Raw genomic sequence first — 17,437 nt, 5'->3', positions numbered from 1 at the left:
ATGGAAGAGAGGGATCAAATCCAACTGGAAGCCCGGAAATGGGTTCCAGGCCCCAATGGAGAGCTCACAACTAACCTGCCTCTCATAGATGCTGGATTCCCCTAACCCGTCCTGAGGGAGATTACAATACAGAGCAAGGTAAGGGGAAGTGCCTAGTCTATTGCCAGGCTCTATTGGTGGGTCTCAAAGCAGCTGTGTGTTGGCCTGCAAATTTAAGCAAGGTCTATGATGTTAGGCAATGTGAAAATGAAAGTCCAGCTGCATTTCTGGAGCAACTATAGGATGCTTTCAGGAGATACACCACGTATGATCCAGAGTCGCAGGAAAATAAAGCTACCTTGACTCTGACCTTTATCAATCAGGCAGCTCCAGGTATTAGAAGGAAACTACAGAAGTTAGAGTGCTTAGGACACAAAAGCATTAGAGATTTAGTTACAGTGGCTGAGAAAGTGTATAATGGAAGAGAAAGTGTTGAGGTGACAGATAAAGAAGGAAAAGCATCAGAACCAGCATCTAGCTAGTGTTCTACTAGCCACTACTGCTTATCCTGACGCATGTCGAAAGAGGCTGCGACAATTAGCGGAAGAAAGACCAAGAAGTCACAGAGGACCCTGGCTAGGGAGGAACCAGTGTGCTTGTTGCAGGAAGGAAGGGCATTGGGCAAAAGACTGCCCTGAGAAGATGATTCAGGGCAACATCAAAGTCCTTAGCCAGAGAGAAATGGACAGTGATTAGGGGAGACAGGGTCCGACCCCACCTCCCTGATCCTAGGGTAAACCTAAAAGTGGAGGGGAAAAGGACTGATTTCATGGTGGACACGGGAACTCAAAATTCAGTATTAAAGGCCAATGGGCCCATGACAGACAAACGAACTTGAGTCCAAGGGACCACAGGGGATAAGCTCTATTCATGGACTACCCAATGAACAGTGAACTTAGGAGCGGGATGGATAACTCACTCATTTCTGGTATTTCTAGAATGCCCATATCCTCATTAGGGTGTGATTTACTGACTAAAATGAAAGCTCAGATACATTTTTCTGATGAAGGAGCTAAATTGCTCAGTGAAAATGGGAAAGCTACTCATGTGTTGGTAACCACATGACTGAAGAATATAGATTACACCAAGTGGCTCCCACACCTGACCCCAGACTGGAGGAATGGTTCCAGGAGTTTCCATCAGCCTGGGCTGAGACCTGGGGATGGGGCTGGCAGCACATCGTCCCCAGGTCTATGTTAAAATCAAGCCAGGGGCAGATCCAGTAAAAGTCCGTCAGTACCCCATGCCCTTAGGCGATTGACTTGGAAATCCTCTGGCCTGTGCAATCAGCCTGTAACACACCCCTGCTGCTTGTTAAGAAGCCCTATACTAATGAGGCCAGTCCAAGATCTGAGGGAGGTCAATAAAAGGATGATTGACATCCACCCAACAGTCCCGAACCCTTACACCTTGCTCAGCTCCCTACCTGCTGACCGACAATGGTGCACAGTCCTACATCTGAAGGATGCTTTCTTCAGTCTGCCTCTGGCTCCCAAAAGTCAGCAGTACTTTGCCTTCGAATGGCATGACCCAAACACTGGTGTCAGTGGCCAGCTGACATGGACTAGGCTGCCACAAAAATTCAAAAATTCTACCATCTTTGATGAAGCACTGCATGAAAACCTGGATGAGTACCTCCTGGAGAACCCTGAAGTTAGTCTCTTCCAGTATGTGGGTGATCTGCTAATCGCAGCTGCCAACTGGGAAAGCTGCCTTGAAGGGACTAAGCAACTACTCTTGTGCTTTGGGAAGTTTGGGATGTCGAGCCTTGACCAAGAAAGCCCAGCTCTGTCAACAAGTAACATACTTGGGGTACGTCCTGAAGGGAGGACAGCGGTGGCTTTTGGATGCATGAAAAGAAACAGTCCTTAAGATCCCAAGCCCCAGACTGCCAGACAAGTGAGGGGTTCCTAGGCACGGCGGGCTTTTGTCGCTTGTGTATCCTGGGCTTTGCTGAACTGGCTAAGCCCCTGTATGAGGCAACTAAAGAGGGGCAAGACTTCTTGTGGACTGAACAATATCAGCAAGCCTTTGACAAAAACAAAGCCTGCTTTTGGCCCCAGCGTTAGGCCTGACGGATGTAACTAAGCCCTTCCACTCATTCGTGGATGAGCACAAAGGGATTGCCAAAGGCATCCTGATTCAAATCTTGAGTCCTTGGAAGCGACCTGTGGCTTACCTGTCCAAGAAACTAGACCTGGTTGCAGCAGGATGGCCCCCATGCTTCCGTATAATAGCAGCTGTGACTCTACTAGTCAAAGATGCTGACAAATTGACTCTGGGACAAAATCTCACCATAACTACCCCTCATGCTTTGGAGAGAGTTCTTAAGCATCCCCCTGATAGGTGGCTGACTAACACTAGAATGACTCATTATCAGACTGTGTTGCTCAATCCTGCCAGAATAACGTTCCAGGTACTCACAGCCCTAAACCTGGACTCCCTGCTACCAGACCCGGACTTGGAAGAGCACCTCAGCACAACTGTTCTGGGATTTTAGCTCAGGTACACTGTGTCTGACCTGACCTGAGGGATACTCCCGTCTGACACGGAAGTCACCTGGTACACCGGTAGAAACAGTTTTGTGCAAATGGACAGAGGTATGCAGAGGCAGTGGTTACCACCTTGGAGGAGGTAGTCTGGGCTGAACCAGTGCCATCAGGCACCTCTGTTCAGAGAGCAGAGTTAGTGGCTTAAAAAAAGCCCTGGAAGTGGGACAAGGGCAAAGGGTTAATATCTACACAACAGCCGCTGTGCATTAGCCACTGCCCATGTGCACCGGGCAATATATAAGGAAAGGGGGCTGTTGACTTCAGAAGGTAAGACTATCAAAAATAAGGAAGAAATCCTGGTCCTTCTCAAGACCCTATGGAGTCCTAAGAAAGGGGGCATAATACATTGCCCAGGACACCAAAAGGGAATGGGCGGATCCCAAAGGGCAATTCATGGACAAAACCGCCCAGGAGGTGGTACTGCAGAGTGGCCCAGTTTTGGCTCCGGTCTTAGTGGATCCAGGGCCCCCTGACTTACCTGAAGCTCTTTAATACACTAAGGACAATCTTGCTTGGATAGAGTCCCTTCCCATGGTGCAGTGCCTAGAGGGATGGTGGCGGTGAGCAGACAAGGTTATTTTGCCTGAATACCTGAGACAAACAATGTTCTGAAAAATTCATTGTGCCTCCCATATGGGAGCCCAGAGAATGCAAGACCTACTGAGGCAGTCTGGAGTAAAAATCAAGGATGGACACCAGAAAGTCATAGACATTGTTTCCAAATGCAAAGCCTGTCAACTAACCAACACCATTGTGAACTCAAAGAATCCTGGAACAAGACTTTGAGGAAAGAAATATGGATCCTACTGGGAGGTAGACTTTATTGAAACAAAGCCTGGCAATTATGGATATAAATATCTGTTGGTGTTGATGGATACCTTTTCAGAATGGGTAAAAGCATTTATTACCAAGCATAAAACGGTGCAGACAGTGGCCAAGAAGCTTCTAGAAGACATCCTGCCCAGGTATGGATTTCCTGCTATGACAGGGTCAGACAATGGACCAGCATTTTTGTCCCAGGTGAGTCAGAATTTAGCCACTGCCCTGGGGAGCCATGGGAAATTACATTGTGCTTATAGACCGCAGAGTTCAGGACAGGTAGAATGCATGAACATAACTCTAAAAGAGAGCCTTACAAACTAGCCTTAGAAACTCGTGTGGTTTTGGTCGCTCTTCTCCCTTTTGCCTTACATAGAGTGGTGGTCCCCTACCAAATGGGACTGACACCCTATGAGATCATGTTTGACACACCACCCCCTATTATTCCCAGCCTGCAGACAGATCTCTTGGCGGAACTGGATGATCAGGATCTACTTAATGCCATGCAAGGAGTCCAGTGGGCACACAAGCATGTGTGGCCAAAGCTCAGGGCCCTTTGTGAGTCTGGTGTCCCTCTGGAACCCCAAAGGTTCCAGCTGGGTGAAGTCAGGAGGCATCGCCAGTGGATGCTAAAACACAGGTGGAAGGGCCTTGTCACCTTGCCGACTACACCCACAGTAGGGAAAAGGGGCTGACTAGAGAAACCCACCCTCACCCTGGAGCCCAGAATTAGGGAAGGATGGCTCAGATAAAGCCAGTGAGAGAAACAGTTTAGCTCAGATCAGAGCCATCTCTGCCCCTGTCCAAAGTCCAACTGACTTGTGAAACCAACCAATCACAGGGCAGGACAGCAGAATCCTGGCCCTAGGGCCCAGGACCAGGGAAAGAAACACAGCCTGTGTTTGTGACCTGAGCCAGAGAAATGAACACTTTATCCCCAAACCCAGAACCCAGGAAATATGCCCTGACTCCAAAACTAGTACCAAAATAACATTCTTAGCCCCTAGAATCAGAGTCAGTTAAAGAAATGAGCCCTGGTCTTAGAGGTAGTGTCAAGAAGCCAAGAAAGGCCAGTGAAAGAAACACAGTTTGGCCCTGAAATCAGGGCCATCTCTGCCCCTTGCTCACAAAACTGGCCAATCCCTGGGCAGAAAATAAACTAACCAATCGCAGTTGACTCCGCCCCCTAGACATCCTATATAAACCACCCTGCCCGGTCAGTTGTGAGCTGTTCTCCCCACCCTGGTAGAGGCAGCTACTCTCCTGGACTCCTCCTTTCCAAATAAACCTCTTTCTCACTGGGTGAAGACCTTCACTGACAGCTGAACAGAAGAACCTTGCTGGGACGTCGCACAGTGGACTGAGTGAGAGTGAGCTGGTAACAATGAGCCAGAGATTGTGGCTCGCAAGGAGAGGAGCAGGATTGCTGTGTCCTGTGGGGAGACCATTCCCCATCACACCAGGTACATCCCGACTTTCCTGAAGAGTCAGGATACCCTTCCTTGCTGAAGCAGTTCCAGGTCTGACTCTCCCAAGAAGTCAGAAAACCTTCCTTTCCAAGGTTGGGCTGTTTCTTTGCAGTCCCAGCCATCAGAGCTGTGCTAAACAGCTCCAGGTGTCCGGGACACCTTCGGGGCAGAGCTCTTGTTCTGAGTAGCTCGAGGTGTCCGGGATGCCTCGCCCTCTAGGGCTGAACTGTCTCCTTGCAGTTTCAGCCATCAATTTACTAACATTTTGGTGCTGAAACCTGGGACACCAAACCCAGAGTTTTTGCAGCCATCAAAGTTGATGGTGTAGCTGCCTGGATCCACTACACCCATGCCAGGCCTGTGGACCCCTTCACACTCAAAGATTTACCAGGGTGAAGGATGGGAAGCCTCCAGGGGTCCAGCAACACCCTCAAGCTCTGGGTGCCAAAGTGAGGGAGGGGCTGGAGAAGCACAAAGGGAGTGGAAGCAAAGCAGGGATGGTCTGAATCATGGTTTAATGCTTCTCCATGGCTGACTAATCTCTACTTTGTTGGGTCACATTGTTAAACTGCTACTGCTCTTAACTTTTGGCCCTTGCATCTTAAATAAAGTGGTACAATTTATAAAAGACCGACTTGGGACCATTCAACTGATGGTCACTAGGGCCAATTACCACATTATGCCTTTTTTGGAGAGAGCAATAGCCTGGATGGAGATGGAAAACAGGCTACTACATAGAGACAGACAGTTAAATCAAGACAGGCTGAATCGAGAACGTACGCACCTGAGTGAATCTTCCGATGTATTTTCTTTTTACCCCCCCCCCAACATATATTAATTTAAAAATAAGGGTTGAGCAGGCATGGTACATGTAGCTTACAACTTTAACCCCCAACACCATGGAAGGCAGAGGTAGGTAGATCTCTGTGAATTTGAGACAGGCCTGGTCTACTAAGTGAATTGTTTCAAACTTAGGGGATGGGGGGCTAGAGATATTTCTGAGTGGTAGAATGCTTACTTAGCATGTAGAAGGCACTGGGTTTGATCCCTAGTACCACCAAAAAATGAAAATGTAATAGATTTGATAAAAATGAGACTTCTGTTAGTATTCTGACCTGCCCCTTAGAGACCTGCCCAGTTTGCTCAGGTAAAGTCCCATTTAAGAAAGAGAACTGCCCCTCCCCCTCCATTCCTCCGAGGCGCGCACCCTTGCCCCATCCCCCCTTTCTTTCTGCCTCCTTCTTTCCCTATCTGTCTCTTCATCTCTCTATTATAATAAACTTATCTCCATGTGGATACAGGGCCTGGGGTATGAGTGACTGTTTACCCGCTGCAGCCCAGCCCTGCATCTGCCCGGCATGTCTCCCTGTATGAGTGGGATGGACACCCTGGCCTGGCCAGCCCAGGTTCCCCTCGTGTAGCATCATAACACCTTCTATACAGTTTCTGCCTTGCTTACTCTTACATTACACTTGATACTTTTTTACATGTTATCTTTACTAAAGAATTAAGCAGAAGTCACTTGAGCCAGATTTCCTTTGCAAAACTGTCCAACATGAATTTTAAATACTTTTATAAACTTTTATTCTTTATTAAATCCACTGTCCTCAAAGTGTTAAAGACAAAATGATTTAAAACAAGTATGATCTAGGCTATTCTAGCAGTTGGGTGCATGTGTGTCTAAGTACAAACTCATGCGAATTTACGTGTTGTGCGTTGTCAGAACATGGTTCAAGAATGGAGTGCTTGTGGGAAGACACCAAGAAATCAAGACAAGAGTCTTGTGACCTCAGTTTCTTCAATAACATGGAATTGTTCTTAGAATGTTCTTTCCTGATCCTCCCAGATGTAGAAGATAGGAGTGAGTTTACTTCAGATTACTCATTACAACTGGCTATTGTTACTTGTTTACCTGCCTCTGTGGAAAAGCATGACTGCTGCAGGCGGCTTATCTGCCACGTGTGGCTTGTCCTTGTGACTGGACACTCTACTCATGTGACTCTTCTTAACCCTCAGTATAAACTGTCTGATGCTCTAAAGGTGGCTACTGCAGAGACTTTAGTCCCTCTCATTTATCAGCTCCATTCTCCCAGGTCCCATCACTTCTAGAGTATATATGTGTGTATCTGTGTACCTCTATTAAGATTTACTTGGAAAATTATAAAACAAAGAGCTACATAAATGGAAACAGATCCCATGCTCACACACAATGTAATAGTAAGAAAGAGTGCAAGACCAGGGTAAGGACAGAGCTATAAATCAACTGGGAGTTCAGAAATAAATAAACACTACTCTTGCCAATTAAACAATGCCATACTAAGACAGTGCAAAACAAAACAAAACAAACAAACAAACAAACAAAAACAGTCTTTTTAGACAACATAGTTGGGACAAGTGGATATCTACATGCAACAGAATGAAACTAGATTGCTGTTTCACACCATACATAAAAATTAACTCAAAATAGGTCAAATTATTAAATGTAGCAAACAAATCTATATATAGAACTTACCAAATAAGCCATATAAATCTTTGTGGTCTTGAAATTAGCAATGATTTGAGAAATAACTATGAAAAAATAAACTATAAATCAACAAAATTAAAAACCTATGCTTCAAGGACACTATGAAGAAAGTGAAGAGAATTTACAGAAAATTAAACTATATGCACATCATATATATATATATAAAATAGCACCCATCCATAATATATACAGAACACCTGTAACTAACATAGCGGCCACTCAGTTTACAAACGGGCAAAGGACATTCTGCAAAGAAAGCATTGTAATAGTCAACAAACACAAGGACAGATATTCACCATCATTAGTCATTAAGGAAACACAAGTCGAAACCACACTAAGGGCTGACAGAGTACATAATGCCTGTCATCCCAGGGGGCTGAGGCAGGAAGAGCTGGAGCTCAAAGGCAGCCTGTGCTGCAGTTAGACCCTGTCTCAAACCTCACACATACGCAGCGAGCACACATAGTGAGATTCCACTTCATACCCACTAAGAGGGCTAAAAATTGGGGTTGCTGTTTGTTTGCTGAGACAGAGTAACACTCTGTAACTGGATAGCTTAGTATTCTCTAAGTAGCCCAAATTGGCCTCAGACTCATGGCCATCTTCCTGCCTAGCCTCTGAGTAGTGAGTGGGTTTACACAGGCATGTGTCATGTACATAGTAAGAAACTTTCTGTAGTGTTGATATATACCTGCATTTCACCAGACCAAGCCAGACATTATCAAGTAATCAAGGCAATCCTTGCCTCTGAGTGTTAACCTGAGATCTTTTAAGTCATGTGATCAAAGCAACATTTAAAATACATAATGTAGGGCTGGAGAGATGGCTTTTAACCTGATGATCTTTTGTGGCCTGTAGTGTAGACCATTTGATATGGAAAAAAAATGACCAAGATTTTGTATATTAGCATTGTAAAATTATTGTTAAATTTTTTGTCTGAGTTCTGTTTTCCCATTTGCCATACTTTTAAGTCACTGCTTCTCAATAAAGAGAAGGAGGTGAGGCCATCAAGCATTCTAGTTAGTCATATTAAATCAAGCTTTGTTATATGTGGCTATTTTTCTCCTTAAGAGACTGTCTTGCTATCTCTTCTAGGATGGCTTTTAATTCCCTGTGTAGCTTAGTTGACTTCAAGCTGAACAGTCCTCCTGCCTTAGCCATCCAAGTATTCACTGCATGTGTATGTTACCAGGCCAGGCTTGCAGTAATACTTTGAGGAAGATAATTGAACCTGTGTTCCATTCGGACTCTTAATAATTGGTGGACAATTGTTTTATAAACATGGTTTTTGGTGACTATCCATTCCCAGAGCTCTAATTAACTGAAATCATGCCATGGTGTTTATGGCTTATTTAGTTATCCCTGAGGTCATTAGAACAAATCCCAAAATAGAGAATACACTAATGGTATACTTAGAAATTGAATCAGAGCTCTAACCATAAGAAGTAAGTGTGTAAAGCAGAAAAAAAGAAATAACTATTCAAATCATTTGCCTGTTTCTTAAATTGTTTTGTCTTTTTGTAGTAGATTTTAAAATAGTCTTTTATGTGTTTTGGATACTGGACTTTTGCCAGATAATGTGATTTATAAAATTTGTTTCCCATTCTGTTGGTTGTCTTTTTGCTTAAACTTAAAGCACAATGATTTTTCAATCCTGGTAAATTCCAGTATATATATTTTTTATTTTATTATTATTATTATCTGCAATTAATTACTCTATCATTAAGTAATTGAAAGACAATTCTTCAGCAACCTTTTTTACCCCAGACTCAAGAGCTAGAGAGAAAAACAAAAGGACCTTGAAGTGCAGTTTCTATATTCTCAGGCTCTTGTACTTTGTTTTTCTAAATACAATGGATTCCAGCTTTCCAAAAATATTTTACTGATTTATTGAGAATGTGTTCATTCATACAATATGTTTTTCTCCCCTCCCCCATACAATGTGTTTTAATCATAATCAACCCCCTTGCCCAACTACTACTAGGTGTGGGTTTCATCTTGTGTAACAGGTCTTAAATACAAGCAGAAAGTGGTTGGTTACCCCCAGAACAGTCATGCCACTGTGGCACCAGTGGACATACTTTGCGAAGCAGGTCATTATTGCAGCTTGCAACATTCACTATGTATTTTCTCTGGAGAAATAACTATTCAAATCATTTGCCTGTTTCTTAAATTGTTTTGTCTTTTTGTAGTAGATTTTAAAAATTTCTCCAGAGAAAATACATAGTTGGCAACAAACCACATGAAAATTCCTGGACACCATCAACCATTAAGGAATGCAAATTAAAATCCACAATTAGAAACCACTGAATGGCTAGAATAAAATCAGAAGCCCAGTTGTTAAGAATGCTTACACAGCATTTGTTTGAGCCCCAGAACAGAATAAAACTTGGATGTGGTAGTAACATGCAATGCCACACATACTCGGGAAGACCAAACTTTCAAGGTCATCCGCAGTATAGCCAGCAGGAAGCCAGCCTGGGCTATACAAGACCTGTCTCAAAAAGGAGGAGGAAGAGGAGGCGCATGGAGAGGGGGAAGAGTAGTAGATAATAACAAGTATGGATGAAAATGTAAAACTGGGTCTGGGGAGACAGTTCTGGCAGTCAAGTGCTTGCCTTCTAAGCATGAGGACCTGAGTTAACCACCCAGCACACACATTTAAACAAAACGAAGTGGGGGGGGCAGTAAAGAGAGGTGGGGTCCTGGGACTCCCTGACTAGCTCATCCAGACTACTTAGTAAGCACCAGGCCAGTAAGAAACCCTGTCTGAAGTAAAGTTGGATAGCTTCTAAGGAATGATGCAAGAGGTTGCCCTCTGGTCTCCTTGCACACATGTATACTCCCTTCCTCTACACAAAAGAAATGTAAAACAGCACCACCATTGTGAAGATACCATGGGAGTTTTTTTTTTTTTTTTAATTTTATTTATTTTATTTTACAATACCATTCAGTTCTACATATCAGTCACAGTTTTCCCTATTCTCCCCCCTCCCACGCCCTCCCCTCACCCCCAGCCCACCCCCCATTCCGACCTCCTCCAGGGCAAATCCTCCCCCCCAACCCAGGACTGTGATCAACCTGGTAGACTCAGTCCAGGCAGGTCCAGTCCCTTCCTCCCAGCCTGAGCCAAGTGTCCCTGCATAAGCTCCAGGTTTCAAACAGCCAACTCATGCAATGAGCACAGGACTTGGTCCCACTGCCTAGTTGCCTCCCAAACTGATCAAGCCAATCAACTGAAACCCTGTCTTGAAAGACTAAAAAAAAAAAAAACTTAACACAAAGCTTTAAGAACAAATCAATGTTCTATGACCTCCATGCACATGTGCACACCCCCACAAATGAATAAATGTAAGAGGGAGAGAAACACAGAGAACAAAGCCTAATAATAAACTTATATAATGCAAGTTCGTGAGGTTTGTCTGGTTTGGGATTTGTTTTTGTTTGAAATGGTCTTGCCAGGCTGAAGAGATGGCTCAGTGGTTACGAGTACAAAACATCACCACATTTGTGCTCTTGCAGAAGACCAGGGTTAGATTCCCAGCACCAATATGATGGCTCACAGCTACCTGTAATCCCAGTTCCAAGGTATCCAATAGGCATGTACATGGTACACACACATAATATGCAGGCAAAATACTCATACACATAAAATAAAAATAAATTAATCTAAAAATTAAAAAAAAAATAAAGAGTCTTGCTATGTAGTTCATGCTGGTTTCAGCTATGTATAGGTCTAGGCTGGTGTGGAGCTTCTAAACCTCTTGCTTCAGCCTGTGTGTGCTAGAAGGGCTATAGCATATATCATCACAATCAGCTAACATTTGAGAGTCTAGGGGAAATCTATACATTCACTACTATCTGCATATCTTTTAGAAGAGGCTGCAAAGTAAAGTACACTTTCCATTATGTTCCCTATTCTGTAATAGCAACAATGATTCTGCCTGGATCTTTGCAAGGAATTTCCCTCATACTATCTTAATTCTCATCAGTCTTTCTACCTAACTGGCCAAAGGCAAAAATGACTTAACATAGGTTGGTTTCTTGAGAGTGGATATAAAGCCATACCTGCGAAATGACTCGGAAGTCAGACACTACTATGTAAATATACCAAGAGAAGCAAAAGTGAGAAACCAAGAGGCCAGAGGAAAGTGGTGTGAATAACCTTAGGGATTTATTTGGTTAGTGCTAAAACCATTAGTAAAAAATATGGTGAGGAGGGGGCTGGAGAGATGGCTCAGAGGTTAAGAGCACTGACTGCTCCTCCAGGGGACGCAGGTTCAATTCCCAGCACCCACAAGGCAGTTCACAACTGTCTGTAACTCCAAGATCTGACATCCTCACATAGACATACATGCAGGCAAAAACACCAATACAAATAAAATAAAGATAAATAAATTACTTTAAAAAAAATATGATGAGGAAAAGATTACCTTCAGGAATGCCAAGTTCCTTCTTACAAAATATTCTTAAATATTTAAAATACTGAATATGTAAGTATTCAGCATTAAAATGTTATATTAAATTATTATTCATAATTACTAGGTACCATCTTAACCAACTGACAAAATATAGTATCACCAACACTGGAACAAGAATTGAAATCATGTGTACCTGAGACAAATAGTAATAGTCTTCTGATAAATGCACTGAGACCAGCCTTGCCAGACTTTGGCAAAAACAAGCAACCACCATCCAAACTGAGGCACAATTCTTAAACATATCATAAAAGACAAGAAAAGACTAATCCAGATAAAGATTGAAGGAGAGAAATATATGTAACTTGTAATCTTGGACTGGTCAACTAAAGGAAATATGGTGTTGGGAGATTAGATGGTAACATTAGACAGAATTGATGGTTATACTGTTAGCATGTGGGAATGTCCTTGTCCTTAAAAATACACACTGAGGCCAGCAAGATAGCACAGAGGATAAAGAAAGCACTTGCCATCTGGCTAGGTGGCAAGTAAGCCTGATGACCTGAGATATGCCCTAGGAACCACATAGTGAAGAGAAAGAACCAAGTCTCCAAAGCAAAGTTGTCCTTTGGTTTTCACAAATATAACCCCTCCATAAATAAAAACATAATAAATTTTGTAAAATACACGCTGAAGTATAAAGGACTAATGAGGTGATATGGCTGCAACTCTTTTGTTTGTTTGAGACAGGGTTTCTTTGTGTAGCCCTGGCTATCCTGGAACTGCCTCTACCTTCCTAGTTCTGGGATTAAAGGATTGTGCTACTATGCCCACCTAACTTTTTTTTTTTTTTCTTTTTTTGGTTTTTTGAGACAGGGTTTCTCTGTGTAGCTTTGCGCCTTTCCTGGAACTCACTTGGTAGCCCAGGCTGGCCTCGAACTCACAGAGATCCGCCTGCCTCTGCCTCCCAAGTGCTGGGATTAAAGGCATGCGCCACCACCGCCCGGCGCCCAGCTAACTTTTTAATTTTTTTTCTTTGAGATGTCCCTGTTATTAGGTAACATTTCATCTTTCTGGATTCTTTCACAGAGTTGAAGACTAGATAGTAATAGTTATAATTTGCCTTAGTTATAATAAAAGGGTAAATTAGATATAAAACTTTGGACTTGGGGCTGGAGAGATGGCTCAGAGGTTAAGAGCACTGGCTGTACTTCCAGAGGTCCTGAGTTCAATTCCCAGCAAGCACATGATGGTTTATAACCATCTGTAATGAAATCTGGTGCCCTTTTCTGGCCTGCAGGGATATATGCAGGCAGAACACTTTATGCATAATAAATATTTTTAAAAAAACAAAAAACTTTGGACTCACCAAGATAGGATAGAAATTTAAATGTTTTCTGATTTTGTCAAATACAAACAGACTGGATATTGTAACTATAATTCCTATTTGATAATTGTTTTTGTTGTATATAATATTACTTTGTTAAAGTTAAGACTGTCCTTTTTAATTAGACAAAAGGGGGGAAATGCTGTGGAATAATCCTCTTGTACACTGTAAAGATTTGTCAATTGAACTGGTTTAATAAAATGCTGATTGGCCTGTAGTCAGGCAGGAAGTATAGGCAGGGTGAACAAACTAAGAATGATGGGAAGAAGGGCGCAGTCAGGAGTCACCAGCCAGATGCAGAGGGAGCAGGATATGAATATGTCACGCTAATATAGGTACCACCATGTGGGAGAGTGTAATTAAGGAATATGGGTTAATTTAAAATGTAAGAGCTAGTTAGCAATAAGCCTGAGCCATTGGCTGAGCACTTATAATTCATATAAGCCTCTGTATGTTTATTTGGGACCAAGTGGTCAGGACAGGAATCCATTTACATGTGACAATGAATTGGATTACGTTACTGAGGTGACCCCGCAAAACTTGCACATGTGCTACATTAGATAATATCAAATGCCCTGAATTTTGATAACTGTTCCATGGTTACATAAGATGTCCTTATACAAAAAAAGCATTCAGTTTATATATAGCTTATAGGAGTTACGTGGCATATAGGACACACAACTATTGCATCTGCAACTTACCCTCACCGGTACAGCAAGCATATGTATGTCAGCAGAGGAAGAGATTAGTAAATCTAGATAAAGGGGACTCAGGGATCTGTTATTCTTGAAACATCTGTAAGTTTGGAAATATTTCAAAATAAAAGTTTTTAAATGCTATGAAAATAAATAGGGTATATCTGGGTTGTAGAATTTCAATGCATTTCATTCCCTTTTAAAACATATTAATTTTGTTTTGCCATACAGCTGTAACATTTTCAAATTACAAAAACTATTTTTACTTTAGAAAGAAAACTGATGGTATGCAATACAGAACATGATTTCCTCAACATTCATTTTATTACATGTTACACATATAAGCATGTCAGAGGACTTCTGTTAAAGAGTTTTAAACACTAAATTGCTGCTTTTTAGGCTGGCTGGTTTTGAGTTTCACTGTATATTCATGGAATTAATCATGTTACCAGGCCTTTAGTGATAGTTCATTTGGTATTTTCATAACTGAATATTTTTAATTTTTACATAAACAACTGTAACATGAAACAAATAACTCCTTTCATATCACAGAAGCTTCTGGTATTTCTAAACTGATTTTTTTTTCCTTCATATTTTCACTCTCTTAGTTCAAGGAATCTGGCCACACTGGATCTGTAGAGGACATGCTTACACTAAAGTCTGTTCTTGTTTTGACTCACCTGGTCCACAAGACTAAGCTGTGAACAAAATAAATGAACAAAACAAAACAAACAAACAAACAAAAAACAGCTCCCCAGAAGTTCTGCCATTTAAACTCCTTTCAGTTGTCAGGCAAGGTGAAGCAAGCCTTTAACTAGCACTCTCTGAGACACATCTCGAGTGTGAAGCCAAGCCCACGTCAGGCTACACAGGGAGTTTCAGGACAGCAAAGGGCCACACAGACAGGCCCTGTCTCAAAAACATAAAAATCCATTTAGTAGAGCAAGTGTGTGTGTGTGTGTGTGTGTGTGTGTGTGTGTGTGTGTGTGTAAAGCAGTTTCACTTCCGAGACCAGGACTGACCTCAAAATCACAGAGAGGCCCCTCTCTGCCTTTGTCTCCCAAATGCTGGGGTTAAAGGCTTGTACCACCAAGCCTGGTCCACAAATCTGTCATTTTTATCAAATGGATTGATAGAGTCCTACAACATTTTCATTAACCTCATATTAGACATAGTACAAATAGAAGAACATGAAAAATAAATCATTTTTAAGAACTAGTGTAATGGGTAGCTGTTCCAGCTTTGACCTGGAACTACTACCCCCATTGAGGCTTCCAGTAACTGACATGCCTACCTATGGCCTGCCCCTGAGGCGGGGTTGAGACAGGAGCCCTTAGGACCTGGGATCTGGATGTGTCTGCTCTCTTGGTTCCTGGTAATCTTGGATGTGGGATGGTAGACCGAGCAGAGTTCTCCAGAGAGCACCACTGGACTACTTCACCTCTCCCGGGCCCTGTAACCTATCCCTTTACTTGTTGTAAGTAGAACCCTCAAATAAACCCCCCTTTCAACTACATGGAGTTGCCTTAATACTTCCACCAATAAACTAGGGATGGGACTGGGAAGACAGTTTAGTTAGTAAAAATGCTTGTCTTCCTTGTAAGCCTGAGGACTTCAGTTCAGTCCCCAGAAACCATGCTTAAAGGAAACAAAAAAGCAGGAGCTAGAGATACAGCTCAGTGGTTAGAGCACTTGATGCTCTTCTCTTGCAGAGGACTTGGGTTAGGTTTTCAGCACCACAACTCTGGTTACAGGGCACCTGATGCCCTTTTCTGGCATCCGATAGCACCAGAAACACACACACACACACACACACACACACACACACACACACACTGCCTACACACAGGCAGGCAAAGCACTTATACACATAATAAATCAATACATCTTTAAAAACAAAAGCAAAACCAAAAAACCAGGCCAATGCTGAACCCTATCTCTAAAAACAAACAAACAAAAATGTAAAGGTCAACAGTGGACAACATTCAAGGCTGTCCTCCATCCTCCCCATGTATGTACACATGTGCACCCACACACAGAACTGTTGCTCCCCTAGGCTGTGTGTCATGATGGCAAACATCTGTAAAGGAAACTTTGGAGAGGCAGGGAAAGAGGATGACAAGCTTGGAGCAAGCCTGGTCTACACTGACCTCAGCCAGCACACAGAGACTACCTCAACAACAACAAAGAAAACCAGCTGTGCATGTAGAGGAGAGGGTGAGAGAAAGGGAAAGAAAATTATCCCTTCAAAGGGAAAACCAGTCGACTACCAGGTGACAGCTAGGTTAATTTGAAGGCTTATCAGACAGAAGTGGGCCTGGAAGACAGCTGCTAATTCTGGGCCGCCCTTGGAATCAGAGAAAAATGACAGCAACTGGGCTGGAGATGGCTGAGTGGCCACGGCACTTCCCACCATCATGGGCAACTTGAACTCAATCCCAGTAACCCACCTGGTGGAAAGAAAACTGACTCCTCCAAAATGTCCTGATGGACCCACCCACCCACACACAATGTAATTTTAAAAAATCTAGCCCTTGTCAGGAGGTGGTAGCACATATATATCTTTCGGAGACAGGGGCAGGTGGATCTCTGAGTTCAAGGCCAGCCTGGTCTACAGAGTGAGTTCCAGGGCAGCCAGGACTACACAGAAAAACCCTGTCTCAAAAAACAAAACAAGAATCTAGCTAATACATCTAATTTCCAAAGTTAAGAGGGTGGACACTGTTAGTACCTTAAAGGGACTCTAGACTAGCTCAATGCCCCATTCATTCAGAGGCGAGGTCTATGTTGTCCAGGTTGGTCTCAAATTCCAGGGTTTGAGCAAACTGCCTGTCTCAACCTCTTCAGTATTGGGAACAGCAGGCCTAATAACTCCTTGGAAAGAACATTTAATAATATTTTGGCTACTTTATAAAAATTTATCTTTTTTAACCAATTTTTAAAAATTTAATCTTTTAATTTTTTATGTGTATAGGTGTTCTGCCTACATGTATGTCTGTGCACCACAAGTGTGCAGCTCCTGTGGAGGCCAGAAGAGTGATAAGACTTCCTGGAACTGGAGTTACAGGTGGTTGTAAGTCACCATGCGGGTGTTCAAAATTGAACCCATGTCCTTTGGAAGAGCAGCCTGTGATCTTAACTACTGAGCCATCTCCCTAGTTTCAATTTCAATTTTTAACAACAGCCCTATGTAACCCAAGTTTCAATCAGATTTTCACTGAATTAAACACAAGAAAACCTCTCAGCAGAAAAAAAAGAATGAATAACAAAAAATCATAACCTAAAGTGAGTACAGCATAGACTGATAAGGGACTGAGATAAAGTGTCTGCCCAGCACATATAAGGCCTCGGGTTTGGTCTCCAGAACCACAAAAATAAAACAAAATTTGTTTGATAAGCCTCCAAATTAATCTTTGAGTTGTCACCTCTGCCTATTCTTTCTTGATTTTCTTCTTTAAGGGATCATCCACTTATATGGATCTGGGATGCCATATGCTTCATGTTATTGCTATTTCTCCTTCTCAACGTGCTCTG

At 42.7% G+C, this 17,437-nt stretch overlaps 1 protein-coding gene across 7 annotated transcripts in view; it reads right to left on the bottom strand.

Moving 5' to 3' along the window:
- Positions 1-17,437, bottom strand: part of LOC102927784 (lysophospholipase 1) — a 31,744-nt gene that overhangs the window by 13,237 nt on the left and 1,070 nt on the right. The window contains exon 3 of one of the 7 annotated variants that reach the window (XM_076563979.1): positions 3,070-3,134. The exons of the other annotated variants lie outside the window; for them this stretch is intronic. The gene's annotated coding sequence lies outside the window, so the exon portion shown is untranslated. The remainder of the gene's footprint in view (positions 1-3,069; positions 3,135-17,437) is intronic. 7 annotated transcript variants of the gene reach the window in all.

Source organism: Peromyscus maniculatus, chromosome 2 (genome assembly GCF_049852395.1).
Source record: "Peromyscus maniculatus bairdii isolate BWxNUB_F1_BW_parent chromosome 2, HU_Pman_BW_mat_3.1, whole genome shotgun sequence".
Taxonomy (NCBI): domain Eukaryota; kingdom Metazoa; phylum Chordata; class Mammalia; order Rodentia; family Cricetidae; genus Peromyscus; species Peromyscus maniculatus.
Note: the sequence above shows the minus strand (reverse complement) of the source record. Positions and strands in the feature narration are given on the sequence as shown.